This window comes from Lipotes vexillifer, unplaced genomic scaffold, assembly GCF_000442215.2.
Source record: "Lipotes vexillifer unplaced genomic scaffold, Lipotes_vexillifer_v1.1 scaffold823, whole genome shotgun sequence".
Lineage (NCBI taxonomy): Eukaryota > Metazoa > Chordata > Mammalia > Artiodactyla > Lipotidae > Lipotes > Lipotes vexillifer.
In genome coordinates this window covers 625,306-641,266 of record NW_006772547.1, presented here as the reverse complement: position 1 = coordinate 641,266, position 15,961 = coordinate 625,306, and the positions used below count along the sequence as shown (strand labels likewise).

The window sequence follows — 15,961 nt, the reverse complement described above, 5'->3', positions numbered from 1 at the left end:
CTGGTACGGTGATCCCTAAGTGCCCTTCCATCCCATACCCTAGGATCCCAAGGCATCATTTGGCAGTTGTCTAGAATCACAGGCTAACAAGTGGTGAAACAGACGCTTTCCTCATTTTTCCAATTCAAAAATAACAAAGGCGGGCTTCCCTGGTGGCGCAGTGGTTGAGAGTCTGCCTGCTGATGCAGGAGACACGGGTTCGTGCCCCGGTCTGGGAAGATCCCACATGCCGCGGAGCGGCTGGACCCGTGAGCCATGGCCGCTGAGCCTGCGCGTCCGGAGCCTGTGCTCCGCAACGGGAGAGGCCACAACAGTGAGAGGCCCGCGTAGCGCAAAAAATAAAAATAAAAAAAATTTAAAAATAACAAAGGCACTTACAGTACACTCATACAGAAACTCTTTACTAAAAAGATTAAACCTTATGGAAATACTAAAAACGATCTTAAACAAAATCAGTAGCCACTCATACGATGAACTGCCCCTGCACAGGTTTAGTAATTAACCTAAATTCAGACATCACTGGACTCTTCCAATGGCCTCAAACTACTGCAGCAGTGATGAAATGATTCTCACCTGGGGGTGGGGAAGGGAGGCACCCAGCTAAGACCCACTGTGTGCACTAAGCCTAACTGGTGCGCCTATGTGATCTATAACCTCAGGGAGATGGCAGAAAAGTCAAGGGACAGGTGAAACCTAAGGTCCAGAGTCAGGGGCAGGGGCCCTGAACAGCTGAGAACAGTGGGTGAGCTCATGATCTAGGACCAAGGCCAGAGGCCAGCTATGCTCAGTCAAAACAAAAGGAGAGGATCCCAGCTTCCCCCCTTGTATCGTACACCTACAGATGAAAAAAGGGCCTCAAGAAATCGTCAGGGCCATCAATGAAGCCACGCAGGACAGATGGGCCGGGGGACTCCTGACACCAGCTGAAACACCTTTCATCTCCGTATATCTCTGTGCATCTGTCTTTTGCAAACCACTAATGAGGAATCTCCTGAAAGTCAATAAACATGAGAACAGTGATCTTGGCTAAGAGCAAAGACCCTGCCAACCTATGCTTATCTTTGAACAAATGGTACCAAGGGACTTTGTGGTAAGTAAGATTGTTTTCCAGGATCCTAATCTCAAAACTCAGGACCTGGCCCAACTTCCCGTCTCTGCTTGTGTTCGCTTCCTACCATGGCTTGTTACAGGCCTACTATTTATTAGAAACAGTCATAACAATAGCAACTATCAGCAGCAAAGAGTAATAATTTAGGGAGTAGTTTCAGCTTCCACATCAATTCCCCACTTTGGTGCTCAGGTCACCCTGGGAACGAGGCAGGGAGAGGGCCCCTGTCTACAGCTGGCCGAGGAAAGCGAGCCCTGGAGAAGAGACACAACCAGCCTAGGTCCACAGTTGGGGTTTGAATTCCCCAACCCAGACTGTAAAACCTGCACCACAGGTCACAGGCCCTTTTCTCTCCTAAATTTCAATGTTTCAGGTGCAATTTCTAGCATCCTGGATTTCGCTTAATTGTGAGTACCTCTGCTTTACCCCTAAAATTCCTGTTGTGATTTTAGAAACTGTATTCCTCTGTCATCACAGCCTTCATATTTCCCCTGTAAAACCTGTTTTGTTTATTTGTTTATTTACCTAATGGGGGTATGAAAAGCTTCTCACTCCCTGGATCTCACTGGACTAAATCAGCCTTAAAGGTGCTTCACAGATGAATGAGGCCGAAACTTTAGGAGACTCTTTACCCTGAGAATAAAGGTGTAAGTGAAGGTATACATGGTTTGAAATGGGTTTGGTGCCCAAGTCATGACAGTTTATTTCAGGACATTTAGAGGAGTGCACGTATCTTTTCTTACCAAGTGACAAGAACACAGCTAAGTCTCCCCAAACCCTGCTCATCTGATACTGGCAAGAAACACCTAAGTTTGATCCAAGGTTGGGGCCTTGATGTTTTGAGAGAGAGAGAGAGACATAAGCCAATGAGAGAGAAGGAAGAAGAAACAAAAGCACCAAAAAGGGGAGCTAGGATGAGATGGAGAACCCTAGAATAAAATGACAAATAGGTACTCGGGAGACCCCAAGGGACAATTCCTAGCCCCCCCCGCAGACATGCTGCCGCCAACATCAATACAGGACGCCAGCCCGCGGCCCATGCTTGTCACCTCTCCCTGGCCCACCACACCCTCCAGCCTCCCCACTTTCAGGACGCCCTGAGCTTTCTGCACTGCCCCAGGGTTGGTCTTGTGGAGAGTACTGGCCTGACAGGCAGCTCAAACCAGCTCCCTTGCATAGTAACTACCATCGGGCCGGCTCAATTCTGACACCAGTGCCAGTGGGGGGCGGTTTCTCCTACACCAAGCAATTCTCTGACACCAGTGGGTGTCCCATAGTTCAAGACAACTCCAACACTGCCCGCCCAGAGACAGTGCCATCCCACAGTCAAGGGCTCAGTCCTACCAGACTGCCCCTCAGATGCCAATCCCAAGTCCACGTTGTCACTATGCTTCTGACCCACGGGCTACTGATCAGAGGTTCCCACGACCCCTGTCTTGGGTTCACTTAATTTGCTAGAGCGGCTCACAGAACTCAGACAAACATTTTACTTACTAGATTACCAGCTTATTATGAAAGGATATGACTCAGAAGCCACTAGATGAGGGGGTTTAGGGAAAGGTTTGAGGTCCATGCCCTCTCCCAGCGCAGCACTCTCCCACCACCTCCACGTGGTCACCAACCCAGAAGCTCTCCAAACCCTCTTTATTGGGTTTTTCTGGAGGTTTCATCACATAGGCATGACTGATTAAATCACTGGTCATTGGTGACTGATTTAACCTCCAGCTCCTTTCCCCTACCCTGAAAGTTCCAACCCTCCAATCACATGCCTGGTTCCTCTGTAACCAGACTCCATCCTAGGTGATTCTAAAAGTCACCTCACTAATATAAACCCAGTGGTGGCTAAAGGCATTTGTTATGAATATCAAGACACCTTATCACCCTTATCACTTAGGAAATTCCAAGGGTTTTAGGAGCTCTGTGCCAAATATCTATTTATTATAAATCACCGTATCACAACTGGCTACTCCCCAACCCTGCTCTCTGTCTGTCCTGCCAGCTGTCTCCGATCCCCTTCAGCTCTTGCGCAGACAGGCTGCGGGCAGAGCCATGTCTGCAGCATAAGCAGACATCCAATAGGAGGACAGAATATCAGTTTCTCCCCCGCACTCAGGGACCGCATGCCAAACCCCCTCCTTTATGGGAGGGTAAGGAAGCTCATCTCGTCTCATATATGCCCTCCCACAAAGGCCGTGGCTCACAGACTCTCCCTTTGTGCCTCTCCCTAGTCATTTCTGTTGCCCAGAGAGAGGGAGGTGGAATAGCTGGGGTGACGGGGTGATAGTTGGGCCAGTTCTGGGCTACCTTGTGCTTGGTACCAACTGTTGATAACTCTCTTAGAACCTCATTGTCTTCAGATTTGGGGCCCAGTCATCAATTCCAAAATAACAAGTCTCATTCAACACTCTACGACACAGACGTGACAGGTTGCGGGGAAAGGCAGGGGGCAGTAGGATGTGTGCTGTGCCCAGTATGGAGGCTACTGGGAAGCAGGGGTTGAAACTAAGAAAGAAGAGACAGAAAAGTGAGGGGCAAAGCAATCCCTCAGAAAGGGGACCACAAACATACTCAAGGGGCAGGTTCCTCTCTTTCCTGAGGACCCTCAGGTTGGCAGGGACAACTTGGCAGGTTCCAGGGCACAGAGACTTGGAGTCTGGCCATGGGTGATTGCACCTGCTAGGGCTTTCCTTCCCAACCTCCCAGAACAAGGAGCCAGGCCCTCTAAGCCCAGGACTGCACCCCACACTGGAGACACCACGGCCACCTGGTGGGTGTTTTAGTTCAGAGGTAGAAGTCTTTCTCCCATGAGAATCTTCACACTCGAGCAGGGCATCTAGAAAGACAGGGAAATCACACCTGACATGTGTCCAGAGTGGGAAACACGTGACTTCTTGCATCCAGCAAGTGGAGCTGAGTAAGACAGAGAAATGCTCTGCTACAGGCAATGATGCGAGCTCCCCACCCAGGAGCCTCTTGTCTCAAAGAGCCACCGCCCTCCCACAGGCCACCCTCCAGGCCTTACTGAACACATCTGAAATGTGAGAAAACACCTATTCTCTCTCCTGGCAGCTGGAGGAAAGGAGACTGGTAAGAAACTCTGCTTCTGCCCACTTGGGTCAGGAGCGGATCAGAGCAAGACATAGCCTGCCCCTTCCTCCCAAAGACTGGCTCTACCTGGAGCACGCACACATGCTCCAGCAGCTTGCTTTCTGAAAGCTAATTATTTAATTATTACTCACACATCAGAGAATATCCCAAGCTGCTGCTGAACTGTGATGCACTGAGCAGAGTGGGTGCCACATTCCTTTCCTCTGGCTCTGAACAGGAACCACAAGCTGCAGCGGGGCAGGGGGGCAGCAGGGCTCCACGGGCCAGCAGCCGCCTGTGGTACCTGCATCCAATGCAAGTAGCTACATACCTGCCTCAAGGTGGGCTGCGCAGTTTAGAAGAGGTGATAATCGTGAAAGTTTTTCTGGTTAGCATGAAGCACATCAGACAGTTTTAAATGGGGGTAAGGATTTCTTCAGGAAAGCTGGGAGGAAAGGAAAGAAGAGAGGTCTTACTGACTGTGCAGCTTCTATCTGCCCTGGTACCTCGTCCTCATGTTTCAGGTGAATCCTTGCTCTACAGTTCAGCCTGAAATCTGCCTCTCTCCAACCCCTGCCCAGTCCCAGCGCTGGGGCAGGCGGCCCCTTCTGTATTGTACCCTTCTGTATTGTTCGAGAATGGGTGTCCGATGAGCGCTCTGCTACCCTGACTGAAGCCGGTAATGGGAACCTCTCTGCAGGACCCACATGGAGTGGTCAAAGCCTGATTTCCCTGGATTCGAATCTGGGCAGCACGTTTGGTCAGCACTGATTTAGGCACTCCTAGAAATGTGAGATCTTCGTGGCTGTGCGGATCTCTTCTGCACAGAACAGGTTCAAAAGCCAGTGTCTCCGTAACAATAGTTCCCAGTGCTTGATCTGTGGCTCTTCCATCTTGTGCATTCTGATCCCGGTCCAAGGCCAGGAATCTCCCAAGGCACAACCTGGGCAAGCAACCACACAGGCCCAGGAGTGGCAAGACCCGCAGATGCTGTGACAGCGTTGATGTTGATGGGGCCCCTGCCCGAGCTCTGCCTCTCAGAGCTATACAGCAGCTCATTCCCCACAGAGCGGCCACCTCTGTGCTCAGAATGAAGAACCCAAAGACACAATGCTCTGGGCACCTGACAGCACCCCGCAGATCTAAATTCCCACAGCCGTGATGCCATGACCACCTAAACAAGAGCTTCCCCTTCCCTTCCCAGCCTCCTTGGCAAAAGGACAGAGCCCTCTTGCGAGACTCAGGCTGCAACTAGACAGTCTACCTCAGTTTAACATCAGGAGGAGAAACACAGACCCTAATGCCCTCCCCCAGTAACAGGCAAACCAGCTAAAAATCAACTGCAAAAGATTTATTTTTCTAGGTGCTTCAGTGGATCAGACAATACTATACCCATTTAAGAATTCTTATGTACTAAGTACTTTTGACGTTTGGAATCACATCAATATTTTATATACTCAAAATTAAACAAAATCAAATCAAATCAACAGGATGAGAGAGAAAAATTAAAACAGAATGCAAAGAGAAACAAATTAACCTAACTATAATTCTAATGAATAATATAACCACACCGAAAGTGGAAAAAACTGAGCAGAGTTAACTTTTATTTTTTATTTATTATTTTTTTTTTTTTTGCGGTATGCGGGCCTCTCACTGTTGTGGCCTCTCCCGTTGTGGAGCACAGGCTCCGGACGCGCAGGCTCAGCAGCCATGGCTCATGGGCCCAGCCGCTCTGCGGCATGTGGGATCTTCCCGGACCAGGGCACGAACCCGTGTCCCCTGCATCGGCAGGCGGACTCTCAACCACTGCGCCACCAGGGAAGCCCCAGAGTTAACTTTTGAACATAGTACTTTGACTATGTGCTCTCAGTCTAAAGACAAATAATTAACTACAAACTAATACAAATTCTAGATAGAAAGTTTGTTTTTTGCAGGGGTAGGAGTTACCACTCCTGAATCTACTTTCCATGAATTGTAGGACTGAGCAAATAAGTAAATATACCGACTGGGAGTCAAGTTTCTCACTGTTGGAGAAGGCAGTTAAAACTAAGAAAAGAGGAAAGAAGAATGAACCCTGGTGTGATAAATTAGAATTAGAGGTATCAGTTTGAATTTATAGTTTTTAATATATATAGACATATCTATACAAATCTATACATATATATCTATAAATATATATCTGTCTACTTAAAGGGTCTGTAAATCAAGACACCCCAGTAGCAATAAACATACCTAGCACCCAGATCTTGGTCTCTAAATACCATTTCTCACTTTAAGGAGCCAGAGCTCTTTGGAGAAATAGCTGATTCAGGGCTGGGGCAGAAAAAGTACAAAATAAGCCTACAGTATTTTGTGCCAGAAAGTAAGGAAGGGCTCCTAAAAATGATGAGGATTTGTCATAAGGACACAGAAGCCAGCTTGAAGGGGCACCAACCAGCCAAATCTGGAACAATTTCAACATCAAAATCAATAATAATCACAATAGAATACACATGGAAAAAATAAGAATCTGAGTCCATACAGATATAAGCAAATGAATAAATTAAAGTAAGAGTAAGGAGGGAAAATTCTTCTTTATAGAAGACCAAGTAATATATGTAGAAGAAATGATGATGTTAGAAAATCACCATCCTGCAACCATCACAGTCATAACTGAGTCTGCCAAGAATCATCAATGTTTGCTAAAGTTAATGGGTAGAAAACTGATGAGGAACTGGATATTTCCATAGTCTCAAAGTATCCCCAACAAATTATTTATTAGTTACAAAGGAAAAATTAGTAACTTTAGAGTGGATTAACCTAGTGGGCACCACCTTAAATAAGTAACCAAAGTTAACATTACCAATAATGGGACAAGTGGAAACCCTGTACCTCCCTCCTGATGTGACATCTGGAAGAGAACACAATATCACTCTATGGCTCCTGCCAAAAATGCAGAACCTGAGTCTACTCATGAGAGTGCATGTCCCAAACTCAGAAATATTCTATAAAAAAAACCAGCCTGTGTTTTGCAAAACAATGTCAAGATCATGAAAGACAAAGAAAGGCTAAGGAACCATTCCAGATTAAATGAGACTAGAGAGGTGTGATGACTAAATGCACTGCGTGATGCTGGATCACCTCCCGGTCCGGGAGAAAAAGCTACAGGATGTTAGTGAGATAACTGGCAAAAGTGGACTGTGAGACCTACTGGAGAACGGACTTGAGGATATGGGGAGGGGGAAGGGTGAGGTGTGATAGGGCGAGAGAGAGACTTGGACATATATATACTAACAAACGTAAGGTAGATAGCCAGTGGGAAGCAGCCGCATGGCACAGGGATACCGGCTCGGTTCTTTGTGGCTGTCTGGAGGGGTGGGATAGGGAGGGTGGGAGGGAGGGAGACAAAGAGGGAAGAGATATGGGAACATATGTATATGTATAACTGATTCACTCTGTTATAAAGCAGAAACTAACACACCATTGTAAAGCAATTATACCCCCAATAAAGATGTTAAAAAAAAAAAAGTGGACTGTGAAACTGTGGATTAGATAATAGGATTTATCAATGTTAAATGTCTTGATTTTTTTTTTTTTTTTTTAGTATTCCATAGTCCAGCCATCCAGGCATGGACTATGGTTATTTTATTTTATTTTATTTTATTTGACCACACCAAGCGGCTTGTGGGATCTTAGTTCCCCGACAAGGGGTTGAACGCAGGCCCTTAACCATGAAAGTGTGGAGTCCTACCCACTGGACCAGGGAGTTCCCTAAGTGTCTTGATCTTGATAAATATAATGTGGTGAGGTGAAAGAAAAGTCCTATTCTCAGGAAATAGACAATGAAGTACTTATGGATAAGGGGACATGATGTCTACAAATTAGTTCCAAATGGTTCAGGAAAAATATATATATAATCAAATATAATAGGTATTAAAATATATATTATATATGTGGAATAGAAATATATGTATATATATAGAGAGAGCACACAAATAATAAGGCAAAAGGACAAAATGTTAATAACTGGTAAATCTGAGTCAAGAGTATACGGCGGTTGTTTGTACTGCCGCGACTTTCTCTAAGTGTGAAATGTTATCAAAATTTCAAACGTTTAAAAATAAATAAATAGTAAAAGCAATTTTTATTTTTTAAAGGAAGCCCAGCCATATTTAAAGAACAGCTTGTTCACTCTTGTACCTCTGGGGCCTAATATGGAACAGGTACTTCCTAAATGTGTTAGTTAAATGAATGAATGAATGAATACAATGTGCTTTAGAGAGTGACATTAGACACCTCTTTTAAGGTAGCAGAATATGCACTTTCCTACCTTCCAAATTACCATGACAATGACAGAAAAGATGTGTTGTTTTTTTTAAAGTATGACACTATAGTTATAACTAGAAAGGGAAAAAACCAAGTGCTACTAGCAGATCAGACATTTGGAGAGATTCCTGCAGATGGGCTTGGAGGGGCAAAAGAAAAGCAAGTGATAGAGCAGCCCAGGGCAGCCAAGAGAAGAGCTGCCTTCCAAGGCACCTGAGATGTTCCAAGTTCAGAGCCAGCAAATGCTAGAAGAAGACATAGGCCACAGCAATCACTGGGCATAACATCATCTTGGAGGCTTTATCATGTAGATGGAAGTAACATACATAGCATAAAAGACTGGAGGGCAGGGTTGGTAAACGCGCCTATGTGATTGTCAAGTTTCTACATTTTACATTGAAGTGGTACAATATTAACTCTAAACAAACTGAAAATTCTTAAATGTATATCTTTCTTCTTTTTTTTTTTTTCTCTTTTCTTTTTCCCTTTTTTGCGGTATGTGGGCCTCTCACTGTTGTGGGCTCTCCCGTTGCGGAGCACAGGCTCCGGACGCGCAGGTTCAGCGGCCATGGCTCACGGGCCCAGCCGCTCCGCGGCACGTGGGATCCTCCCAGACCGGGTCACGAACCCGTGTCCCCTGCATCGGCAGGCGGACTCTCAACCACTGTGCCACCAGGGAGGCCCTAAATGTATATTTAATCTCTAGAGCAGCCATTCTCAAACTTTTTGATCTCCAGACCCCTTTACATTCTTAAAAATTACTGAGGATCCCAAAGAGCTTTTGTTTATGCGTGCTACAACTATCAGTATTCACCATATTAGAAACTTAAAGAGAGATATTTTCAAATACTTATTAATCATTTAAACATAATAATAATAAACCCATTATCTGTTAAAATAAGTAACATGTTTGCATGAAAAATAACTACTTTCCCAAACAAAAATATTCAGTGAAAAGAGATGCCTTGTTATACATTTTGCAAATCATTTTAATGTCTGGCTTGATAGAATACAGCTGGATTACCATATCTACTTCTGCATCCAATCTGTTGTAAAATGTTGTTTTTTAAATACATGAAAACAATTTGGCCTTCCGTACTTCTATAGTTAGAAAAGGAAAGAGTAATTTACTACCACTATTCCATATATGAAAAAAATTCCTGTCACCCAAAAGATAAGAGAATTATACTCAAAAAAAAGGTGACATGGGATATAAGAAAGAGCAGTAGCTGCATATGAACCAGAAGAATTAAAAGGAACTTGAAAAAAATTAAGACTCTATAGCTCAGAAGCTGCAAAGCCTTAACAACTTATGCTTGTTTTCTTCTCCATGAGTCTAATAACATCACTTGGTTATTCAGTTAAACACACACATATACATCTTACTATTGTAAATTTATAGTACTATTTATAGGTGTAAAATTTTTATAACCAACTATAACAAACATGGAAATACTCATTACAATTACAGAAAAATATATAAATTTTATAAACCTTGACAAGGTAAAAATAATAATCCAATTAACAAAAAATTCAAAATGAAATGAGAGAAATAGAAGGAAGAGTAAATGGGCCAATGTCCTCTTTTTTCATATCGGGAAGCAATAAGTAAACTGATAATAAATTGATAACTTAGTCTAGAAATTGAGGTATAAATAATTCAAAGTTATAATGCTAACCACTAGGGAAAATGAAAACCAGAAACCAGAAACCATTAGTGACTGTCTCTGGGGAATGGTGGTGAAGGAACAGAGGAAGAAGGCTTTTAATTTTATATAATTCTCTCGTTTAAAAAAAAAATTTTACTGCATGCATATAGTACGTGTATAATAAAAACAGTAACATCTTTATTTCAAGAAAAACTTACCACTTTATTAGAAGTATTTGAAAAAATGCTGACTTCAAGTTAGTAATTTATTTATAACTCAACTTCATTTTATGCAGTGGATGGATTCACCAAAAGATGCCTGTGATTTGAATCACATTTTAAATGTACTGGAAATATAGTCTACTTAAAAATAGTGAAGTCTTTGGTAAAATTAATGTCTGTCCCTAACATTTGTGTATCTTTTTTAAAAATGAGAATTTGCCTTCGCTTTGTGTTCTTGTTGTTTTTTGGTTTTGGGGTTTGTTTATATGTTGGGTTTTTTTTCCCCACAGATAATTGCCTAAAATAAAAAGGGAAAGCTACTCAAAATGAGTCACAGCTTTCTGTTTTAAGTTCTATAAACACTGGGATTCACTTTAGAGCAAATTTACCACCTGGACCAGACACAACTATTTTTGGCTAAATGAGGGTCACTAGGCTACCATGGCTTCAAATTCATCAGTGAGCACCTAAATCCTGTAACTGCTGACAGAGACTGTGGATGTGACTTACAAGCTATCTGCAGATTGGGAAAAGAACATCACAGAATTTTTTACACAGATCAGTGGTTTTTACTTCACTATCTTTTTCTCTTTCATTATACCTATTCATGTAAAGAAGAAAACACTCACACATCAAAACAAAAACAAAAGAAATGTACCCTTCTTTTGAGAAGTGGTAATGACAACAATATCCTACTAGATAGGCATTCAAGCCAGAATAGGTACTACCTCTGGAGACTGCTCATGCCAAGCTATTCTGAAGCACACCACTATCACTACAACCACTAGTCTTTTGATGAAGTTATTAAACTCAGAAGGAAAGAAAACAAATTTTAAGAATCAGATTACATTACTACTTGATAATGATTAATGAGCAAAAAGAGACACTGAATTACACTCAATAAGGTAGGTATATTTCTTTAAATCTTACTACACTTATTTGATATTGTTCTATGAATACACATCTATCTAGTATTTAAACTGTTATCCTGAAGAGATATATTTTGGTCAGAGAAAGAATAAAATGAATGGAAAAATAAGCTAAAATTCAGTTATCCACCCCTATATGAAGCCAGGTTGTTCAACCAGGCCAGACCAGAGTCTAAGCACCACCTAGTGGCCTCTTACTCAAATTACAAGAAAAGTACTTCAGAGACATTAACACAGTATCTAGGGTTCTCCTTGCAACCCCAAACTATTAAAAAATGGCAAGGACTGCATTTTTTCTATATCTGACCATGGACGAAATGTACCCTAAGGCAGTAAGAAATTTTTAAGTCATCTAGTCCATTCATTCATAGCTAGGCAGAATGTATTAATCATGTTTTTTCCTTTCTATATCTTATGACATTATGACTCTTAAAAATCTTGCAGGACTTCCCTGGTGGCGCAGTGGTTAAGAATCCGCCAGCCAATGCAGGGGACACAGTTTTGAGTCCTGGTCCAGGAAGATCCCACATGCCGTGGAGCAACTAAGCCCACGCGCCAGAACTACTGAAGCCTGAGCCCCTAGAGCCCATGCTCCACAGCAAGAGAAGCCACCACAATGAGAAGCCCGTGCACCTCAACGAAGAGTAGTCCCTGCTTGCCGCAACTAGAGAAACCCTGCGTGCAGCAATGAAGACCCAAACAGCCAAAAATAAATAAGTAAAATAAATAAATTTTTAAAAATTAAAAAAAAGAATCCGCCTGCCAATGCAAGGTACATGGGTTTGAGCCCTCGTCTGGGAAGATCCCACATGCCGTGGAGAAACTAAGCCCGTGCACCACAACTACTGAGCCAGCGTGCCACAAATACTGAAGCCTGCACGCCCAGAGCCCATGCTCCGCAACAAGAGAAGCCACCGCAATGAGAAGCCCACACACCACAATGAAGAGTAGCCCCCGCTCTCTGCAACTAGAGAAAGCCTGCGTGCAGCAACAAAGACCCAACACAGCCAAAAATATCAATCAATCAATCAATCAATCTTATGGATCAGGGAAGAGATGAACCTTCCCAGGGCTAACCAGTTCTTATAGATAGGAAACAGCTGGAGAGGAGCATGTCTCTCGTATGCAAACTTACCAATTCTGAGTATATTCCCCAAGCCACCCCCTTTATCTAATTCTCATACAACGAGCCAGTATTTCTCCTGCCCTAAATCATCCCCAGGCCAGGTGCTAGGAAACTAGAGACCATCTCTATAGCCAAAGCTCACCAGAACTATTCAAACCAGCCAGTCCTAAGCTGTTTGCTCTGCCCTGCTCTGCCCACCAAAAGCACAACAAAGGCTCTGGCCCAGGCTTTCCCTTCATTCCTGCTTTTGTCTCCTGACCAGAACCTGACACTTCCCCTGTGGCCCTGCATGGCTTTCCTCCTTCTCTTGGGAAATGTAAGCAATAAATTCTTCTTTCAATGGCACTGATCTCTCTGTGTCATCACTCAATCATCTCTACAAATGAAGATCCTGTGGGTACAAGTGAGACAATCCCACCTAATTCATTTCAGTGAAGAATCACTTTCATTCTAGTTTCTAGGGAACCTTCATCCAGAAAATGTCTCCATTCCACTTTTTACAAATATGAAGCATTTTCAGAGCACTGTCATTTTCAGGGTTGACCTCCTAGGCTAAGTGATACACAGGGCTGTAAAGTGGAAAGGGGTGAAGATAACAGAGAAAGAGCAGGAAAGGGCGACAGAGCCCACATGAAAGCTGCAGACTTATCTCAACCCTGAGAGTGGTTTCTGCGCTTTCTTCTCTCCCAGGTTCCAGCACCATAGCCTCTTTTCTTCTGTCACCTCACATAGGTGGTTCTGTCTGGGTACCACTGGTCTTTCACGGTGAAGCTAATAGCTTAAGTCTCCAACACCCTTCACTTGCATTAAGTCCCTCCCAAAGATTACACCTAATTCTATATTTGTAATTTTTATCCTTTTTGCTAAAGAGAATCGCTAAAGCCTTTACAAGCTCCATGCCCTACAGAAGCTGGGAGGGTGATAGGGGTCATGGCTCCAGGAATCCCAGATGTGAGCCCTTCTCTTCCACCCAACCACCCTGGACTCCAGTTTCCCTATCTGTACAAGAGGTGCTAACAAGACAGTCTTGTCCTAGGTTCCCTTTTCTTTTCTCCTCAAATGCATTCATTTCTCTATATTCTAACAAAGCAATATGCTGTTACCTAGCATGTGGCTGCCAAGGCTTGCTTTGCATATTGGCTTTTTAAAGAAGCTAAAACAGGCCTGAAAAACGCACAGCAAAAATATAAGTCAGTTCGTCACTGTACACTGGCTAATAAGGGCACAGAAAATGAGTAAAGCTTTTGCGATGAAGCCCAATTTTGAGACCAGTTTTGAGACCAATGCTCAAAATTATAACCTAAAGATTGACTGCATTAAGATCAACCAGAGCCGTATTATGGAGTCAGGGGGTCATGGGCTTGATTCCCACCAGGGTCTGCCACTCTTTGTATGTATCTTTGGGCAAGTCATTAAACATCTCTAGGCTTCTTTTCTGACAAGCTAAGCAAGGGGCCTGGACCAGAGGATCTCTAAGGACCACTCTGCCTCTTTTTTCTTTTGAGTTTGAGAGTTATTCGCTGCAATAATTTGTACCCCCTCTGTCTCTTAACATGTTCGCTTCCTTCTGCCTCTCTTGCTGGTGCCACTCAGCCTCACAACTGGACCAGACTCTCTTTCTCTTGCTACGCTGAGCTAACCTAGTTTAAGCACTGAACTGTAATTTGTACCCCCTCTGTCTCTTAACATGTTCGCTTCCTTCTGCCTCTCTTGCTGGTGCCACTCAGCCTCACAACTGGACCAGACTCTCTTTCTCTTGCTACGCTGAGCTAACCTAGTTTAAGCCACTGAACTGAGGAGGGGAAGACTGGGAAAGAGCAAAGGAGAGCACAGAGAAGGGAAAGGTAAGGCAGGGAGTCTGGCGGAGCAGAGTCCTGGTGCAGGGTCAGAGGTGGCTGGCACCCTGGTTCAAACGTGGACCAGATGCCACAGCTGGGTCTGCATCAGGCTTGTTTCTAGGGTGATTAGCTCAGGCCAGCCAGAAGCTATCCCACAGACTTCCTAGAAAAAGGTCCTCACAGACCCACTCCTGCTGGAACTCAAGTCTCCAGCCAGATAAAGAAGAATATGAGTTGCATTAGCTAATCTGAGGCTTTGGGTGACCCATTCTCGGGCCACAGCATGACACTGCTTCCCTTTAACTTTTTCTGGAGACTGTCCAACCCTAAGAGAAGGGAAATAGCACATCAGATTAGCGGGAGGCATCCCTTATTCCATCGTAATTAAGAGGTTTCTGTTTTAATACCTGCAGCACTAGCTGGAGATCAGGCAAGAACAGGCGCTCAATAAATACCTGGTACACTGAGCTCACTTTTCCCCATTTCCCACACTAAGAGCGCTGGATCCTGCTGGACTTCAGACCTCGCACAGATGTCTACTTTCCATCTCTCTCTTCTCCAGCTACCTGCTTTCTCCTGCCAGCTTCATCTTCCTGATACACCGTGTCTGTCACAGTCCTCTCTGTCCAGCGACTGATGGAGACACGCATGGAATCGAAGGTCATCAGCCTTCCATTCACCTCCCTCTGGCACCAGCTGCTCCTTAGCTTACCAGCCCCATGTTTCACAAACAGGTTACTCGACTGGGTTTCAGTGTGAAATCTGCTTCATCCAATCACTGAACATGCACTGTATTTAGTGCTCACAATGTGACAGGCACTGGGCCAGATCCTTCTGCATATGGCATAAGAACCCTGAAAATCAGGTACGCTCACCCCATCTCGCAGTTGTAGAAACAGACTACAAGCCCAACAGTAACCTGCCCAAGGGCCCAGCACATCTAGTGGTACAGTCAGAATTCGGAACCCAGGTTTCCAGGTTTAAGTCCACCACCCAACCACACTGCACATCAATGAAGTGCCTGGGGACAGAGGCTCCTAGAACAAGACTCATACCTCCACAAGTTCAACAGGCCCTCAAATATACACATACACACACACACACACACACACACATACATTCCCAAACCCCTCCAGACCCATCTAGGCCTAGAATGCACCCCATCTTCCTCAATGGACTGCCCACCCCACATTGTCCATAGTGTCTTGCACAATGTGCCACACTCTGGTTTTAGCCAAGGGAATCACTCCAGAATTGGGACTCCTGCCTTAGGTTTTTTACCTGACTTTGCTGTGCTGAGTCATGCATTCATGTGCCAACTGAACCCTCTGATCATCCGTATCACTACCTCGTGGACCAAACACATACTCCCCGCATCAGTTTTATTATTCGCCAACATTTACAGACTGCTTCCTGTGAACTGAGTGCTATACTAAACATTTACATGAATTATCTCTGTTAATCTTCATAATTCTCTAAGGTACGTTCTATTACTGTAGTCGTTTTATAGGTGAGCATACGAAGGCTTAGCCAGGTGAAGTAACTTGCCCAGAGTCACAAAGGGTTAGAGCCAGTACTTGCACCCAGGCAGCACCATCAACTCTCAGATCTACAGCTTGGCCCCCTTGACTGACACACACACACACACACACACACACACACACACACACACACACACACACACACACACACACACAC

General features: G+C 44.2%; 1 protein-coding gene across 1 annotated transcript in view; it reads right to left on the bottom strand.

Moving 5' to 3' along the window:
* Positions 1-15,961, bottom strand: part of SLC12A8 (solute carrier family 12 member 8) — a 142,517-nt gene that overhangs the window by 123,064 nt on the left and 3,492 nt on the right. The window lies entirely within an intron of this gene.